The following is a 6,782-nucleotide window of genomic DNA, read 5'->3' as shown; positions in this document are numbered from 1 at the left end:
ACCCGCTACCGTTGGTGTGGTGCCACTGCTGCAAATCACATAGAGTCATCCGTCGCGTCTCAACCACAATCCGCAACCCTGGCCGAGTCTTCCACAAATGCCCGAATCATGGGGTAATAATATGTTTAAGTGTTGTTCTGCTGCTTTCAGTTGCTGATTTTTTTTAATAGTTTGGTTGATGATCTTCCAATTTGATTCGTGCAGAAAAGGGAAGGTTCGTGTGATTTGTATTTCTGGGAAGTTGCTGATGTGGGGGAATGCAACTATGCTGATTATTTGGTTAGCCGAGGAATCCCAATACCAGCAGGTTGGGGTGTTGGACAAGTAACTGAAGGAACGGCAGAAGAGGAAGATGCAGAGCAGAAGGTTAAAGATGCAGTTCCTCTGATCATGGCCAAGGAACAGCTGCTGAACGGCCTTGACAGCAATGAGGAGATGAAAGAGCTTGTGAAGATAATGGGAAAAATCGATGTGCTCTATAGGATGATTGTCTCTTTATTTGCAGTGTATGTAGCACTCGTGATGTATTCAGTGGCTACGACATGAGCACTTTGCTGAAACTAGAAATGAATGAAACCTGTGTAGCAGGCTGGGCGTAGTGTTGTGAACATCTAATGATTTCTATTAACGGAAATCAGGGGGTATCCCCTTTTGCTCATATAAATAAATAAATAAATAAATAGCAGAGGCCCTGTCCGGTCAGCTTTGTTCTCATTCGAAGACGTCGAGCAAATTGCAGTCCAACAGCAAACTATGTCATCAAATTCAAGTTTCACAGCCAAATATGAGTACAACTAAACAACAATGTCATCATGTTTTAGTTGTCATACAATCACCAAACACAAATCAGCATACATAACAAGTGATGTTCTCACAGCAAAATACTAAACAACATGTTCATCAGGTTTCAGTTGTCATAGCAAACACAATTTCACATAGTAGATAAAAAAAGTCTTCTGAATGGCAAATACGACAAAAGCAATGTAATCATCATCCGCAGCAGCAGCGTCAACATCTTCGCCATGTGTATCAGTCTGAATCGTAATTCCCCATGGTGTCATCTTCTTCTTCGTCCTCAACGTCCTCGAACGTTGGCTTCTTCTTGATCAACTCTTGTATGTCCACAGCACGACAGGCAATCTTTTCGCCGGCGTCATTGACGTGATGGTTCTCAAAGATATTAGGAACATCTGTGTTATCTTGTACATCAGGAGCAGTGTAAGCATCATCTTGTTGTGCAACTTCATTAAACGAATTCCTCTGCTCAAACCTTTGCAATACTCTCCAGTCATCGCTACGTGCAAATGTGTCTTCCAAGAAAAATATCTGTGTTGCTTGATTTGCCAAAATAAAAGGCTCGTTGGTCTGGTACGCCGCCTTGACATTGATGGATTTGAAATAATCATCAGCTCTGGGTTTTGCGATCCTGGAAAACAGGTTATACCAACGACAGCACAACAGAACCACACACCGATGATCCTCGAAACTGGAGATATACTGCAACTGAACAATGTCTGTTATGTTAGCATACATTTCAGTTGTCTCTTTGTCATATGTATACGTGCTCAAGATGGCACTGTTTTGTGTCTTCCTGCCTTCGTCTCGTGCAAGGGTGTTGTAGCGCACATCTCCAACAACGCAAGATTCATAATGTCTTACCCGAGTATCAGGACCCATTGCTAGTGAGTAAAGGGCATCATCAACTGTCTGCCCATCCTCCCGCATCTTCTTAACCTATGGTTAGAAAATAGACAAGCTGATCATCTTATGTACTCAATATATTAAAAAAACTGACAGTGCACTTCAAAAGCTTACATGGTTCTTGAACCATTTCGCAAATCCTGCCATAACCAGTTTGTCAATGTTTCTTGGATTTTGCAGCAGTAACTCCTCTTTGTAGATGCTGCACAACATAGTGATCGCGTCAAACATCTAAATATATAAGAATGTGCTGCAAGTTTAGTAGATTACGATGTATAAGCTATAGTACTGCACTTACTTGATATAAGGTAGTATCTCAGGACAGTTATTCAACACATACCAAACCATTTTGTCCAAATCTTTAGGTTTGTCCTCTTGTCGACTCTTCCCTGTAACTCGAACAGAATAATCGGAAACATTGAGCCTAGGATTGTCTTCACCCACCTCTTTGCTAAGCTGATCAGCTGCTTCAATGTATTTTGAGCAGAATGTCAACGCTTCTGTAGCAATGTAGGCCTCTGCAATGGAACCCTCGGGTCTAGCTCTGTTCCTAACATAGCCCTTGAAAATGCCTAGCCGCCTTTCAATAGGGTACATCCAGCCATACTGTACTGTACCTCTAAGTAGTGCCTCATCAGGTAGATGAACAGCCAAATGCACCATCACATCAAAGAAGGCTGGAGGATATATCTTCTCAAGGTCGCATAGGATAGTTGGTATCTTGTCTCTAAGACGCTCCAAAGCATCTATCCTGATATTCCTACTACAGAGTTCCCTGAAGAATTGTCCCAACTCTGCAACTGCTCTGTATAAGTCAGGGCGGCCCAATCCTCTAAGGATAACAGGTAAAACCCTTTGAAGTAGGACATGGCAGTCATGAGTTTTCAACCCTTGTACCTTGTTTCCATCTGCACTGACTCTCCTTTCAGGGTTGGAAGCAAATCCATGTGGGAATCTCACATGTGACAGGACCTCGCAGAATTCTTTTCTTTTTACCTTGTCAAAGACGTACACAGCTGGTGCCATATCCCGTGGTTTACCTTCATCTTGCACCTGCAAATCCTTTCTGATATCCAGGTGTGTCAAATCAATCCTAGATTTTAAGGTATCTTTCGTCTTGCCTTCAATATTAAGAAGTGTGCTGATAATGCTGTCACATATATTTTTCTCGATGTGCATCACATCAAGATTATGCCGCAGATCCAAATCTTTCCAATACTCCAAGTCCCACAAAGTGGACCTGCGGGTAAACAATAATCTCTCTTCTACCCTACCACGCTTCCTTTTCCCGCTACCATTACCAGGATGGTTTCCTGGTGTAATATGCCTGACCTTCTCTAATTTCACTTGCAACTCATCGGTGGTGAGCCTCTTTGGCGCATCACGGTTTTCATGCTTTGCATTGAACACATGTCTTCGGTATTTTCTAGGATGCGGCTTGTCCTTGGCAAGGAAACGGCGGTGTCCAATGTAACAGATCTTGCTAAGTATTGCGTATGACAGCGGATTCTTGTCACAGCGAACACATGCATTGTAACCATGTGTCGTTCGCCCTGACATAGTGCCCAAAGCCGGATAATCATGGATGCACCAAATTATAATAGCACGCAGAAAGAAATCAGCTGGTGGGCTGCTATATAGGTCTCGAGTGAGAACACCCTTCCATAGCTGTTGAAGTTCCTCCACAAGAGGCTCCATGAACAAATCAAAATCCTTTCCAGGACTTTTTGGACCTAGGATGAGCAAGGCCATCATGTAGTTTGATTCTTTGGTGCAGACATTTGTAGGCATGTTGTAAGGGATAACAAGCACTGGCCACATGCTATATGTGGCGCTCTGGTGGCCAAATGGGTTAAATCCATCTGAAGCTAAGCCAAGTCTAATGTGTCTCGGGTCAGCAGCAAACTCTTTGTGTTTATCATTGAAGCTTTTCCACTCACTACCATGAGATGGATGGCTCATTACATTCTGATCTCTGTACTCCTGGTTCCTAGAATGCCACAGTACATCCTCTCTTGTTTCAGCATCATGAAACAACCTCTGCAATCTTGGTATAATTGGAAAATGTCTCAGAACATTATGAGGAATCCTCTTCACAGCATCGCCATCTTTCCATCTTGATGATTTGCATTTTGGGCATTCACTTAAGTTGGCATAATCCTTTCGGGACAGAACATAATTATTCTTACAAACATGGATCATATCATATCCAATTCCAACTGCACGAAGGAAATTCTTCATTTTACTGTAGGTGTGTGGCAGCTCAGACGCATCTGGGAAAGATTCGCGGAAAGCAGCCAACATCGCATCGAATGATTTGTTGGTCATCCGCTCAGATGTCTTCACCTGAAGAAAGGTGACCATAGCTGAGAATACTGACGGCTTATTTCCTGGGGTGACAGCAATGTTGCATTGTTCCAACATGCGGGCCCACCGTTTTTCTTCTGCAGGTGAAAGTTCACGGAATGCACGAGCATTTCGTAGCATTGTTTCAATGTTGGTCAAACTCACTGGCTCCGCCACCACCACCTCCTCCTCCTCTTCCACCTGAGCATCAGGCAGATCAAGATGGTGATCTGCTGCTTCCACGTAGTCAATAACATTGACGTTCAGAGCTTCACCATGATGAACCCACCTAGTATATGTGACCGACATCCCATACAAGTGTAGATGATTTTTCACAGTTGACTAGGGTCTTGTAACTGAATTCATACAACTGCTACATAGGCAGAGCACATCTGATTTCGGACCACCGTACTCAGCTCTGATAAAGTTTATGAAGTTTTCAACCCCCTCGACATATGCAGCGGAGAATCTTCGAGCAGAAGTTATCCAAGTCTTGTCCATCTGTTAGACATACAAATTAGTTCTTCTACTAGATATTACAGGGAAAACATATATGCTTTTTTATGAAGTCCGGAAAAAAAATACCTAGGTCGATGTCTAAAGCTATGGCAAGATATTTGGATGAGCAGATCTAAGTAACGAAATATATGTAAAGCTAATTCAGCAAACAGATTTGAGTGCCAAATTATGGCAGGCTGTTTCAGCAGTCAATGAGGCCGAGCACAAAGCCATCGAACTATCAAAGGCCATCGCAGCAACAAAGATCGAGTATAAAACGGTGTAGAGCTATTTCACCTAACAGATTGGCTACTAGACCATGGCAATCTACGTCACAATAAATATATGGCAGGATATTTTAGCAGCTAATCGGCCTTGGCATGCCATCTCAGCTAAGCAGATTGAGTGCAGAACAGGGCAAGGAAGCTTCTTAAGCAGAGCATATTGACAGTAAACTACTTCGGCAAACAGTGAGATTAACAGCCTCTATCAGCTAACATTCAGCGCTACACCGACATGAACGGGGCCTCAGTCTAGAATGCGCGTACCGTGGGAGAAGCTGACCGCCGTGCGTCTCCACACGAACGTCGCCAGCGGTGGCAGCGCTGACCGTCGTGCGCCCCCACAAGAACGTAGCCAGAGGTGGCGGCGCAGCTAGAGGACGGCAGTCTACGAGAGCGTACTGTGGGAGCGAGAGGATCGCCGAACCACGACGCCGACGTATCGGCGCGGCGGGGAGGGCGGCTTTGGCGGAGCGGATGGAGTGGAGGGGGACATGGGGGAGGGGGTTTGGGGAATATTATTGGCTAGTTGGCCGAAGGGCGGTTGAATCGGATTTGGGGGGAATTTTTGGGTGGGGGGGAGGATTTTCGCGCGGTGGGCGGGGGGAGTTTGGCGCATGGTCGGTTTCTCCAAGTGTAGTCCCACGTGTCAGTGAAGAGGCAAGCCAAAGCGCGTTCCGTTTGCGTGAGCCGTGTGCAGGACCGAACGTGTGTGGGGTGCAATGCGACCGCGACAGGAGTGATGTGAGTGTACCGCCTTTTTTCCTTTTAAACTAGGTGCTTCGCCCCCTCAAAAAAAATTTGTTTCTTCGCGCGATCCATCGATACTACTACTAGTAATCCGGTAATCCCGACTAAAACGGCGCGGCCGGGTCTTTTCCCGCGCGATATGCTGGGAGGTTGGCTTAGTTGGGTTTTTTAGGACGAGTAATGCTACACCTACGTAATCCCAGTTACGTAATTAACGTAATGTGAAACGTGTGAGCTGTTGATTATAGATTGGGGGGAGGGAGGGGCCCACCACCATGAAAATTAGGGGAGGAGAGAGAGAGGCAATTTACGTTAACCCTTTCGTAGGTTCCCGTAGATGTAGAAAGATATGAAATGTGTGAATGTGTAGTGGACGTACTATTGGAGTGCCTAAGATAATTTGTGTATGTATAGACCCTATGTGTTTATTTTACTTCGCATGTTAGATTTGGCTCGGTTCAATAAAAAGAAGAGTTGGTGATGATGGTGTGCCTGTCATCCTGCAATATAGGCCGTACGATCTATATCTAACGGATAGGAAGGAAACTATGACAATTTACCCGCACTCCTCTCCACATTTGCAGATAAGGCTTTCCCTCGTTCATCCTTTTCTCCCACAAGATCTTGATCTTCCGTGCAACGCACGGGCATCTTGCTAGTACTCCTACAATATGTATATTATTGTGAAAGTTCATATACACCGGCCGAGATTAATGCAAACACGGCAGATTTTCATTACATTTCGAACTTTTATAGGACAGAAAAACAAAAAAGAAACCCGACCCTAAACCTATTCTACGGCGGCGACCGATGTCCTCCATCTGCGATCTCTATGTACGGGGGCGGGGTTCAAGACCCGTGAAGTGAAGGTGCGGTCTCCGGCAAGGAAGAGTAGAACACGGGATACGGACCGGCCAGTTGGCACACCATGCCCTGCCGCCTCCCATGCCCTACTCATCCTCGGAGGAGTCCCCGACCTCGGCGGTGCCGGACGTTGGACGGCGGCAAGTAGGACGCGTGGCTGACCGTGCTCCCGTCGTCGGCCGCCAGCGTGGCCACCGCTTGTGCGGTCGCGTCCGCGTCCGGCTATGCCGCTATTGCATCGCGAGAGGCGACTTGAGCGAGGGCGGCGACCTCGAGCTTCATCCCCAAAGACAAGCTCTCTCGCAGAGCGTTCGCACTTGCGGTCATGGCGGATGTGGTGCT

Source organism: Aegilops tauschii, chromosome 1, assembly GCF_002575655.3.
Source record: "Aegilops tauschii subsp. strangulata cultivar AL8/78 chromosome 1, Aet v6.0, whole genome shotgun sequence".
Taxonomy (NCBI): Eukaryota; Viridiplantae; Streptophyta; class Magnoliopsida; order Poales; family Poaceae; genus Aegilops; species Aegilops tauschii.
The sequence above is the reverse complement of the archived record's forward strand: the minus strand, read 5'-3'. Positions refer to the sequence as shown.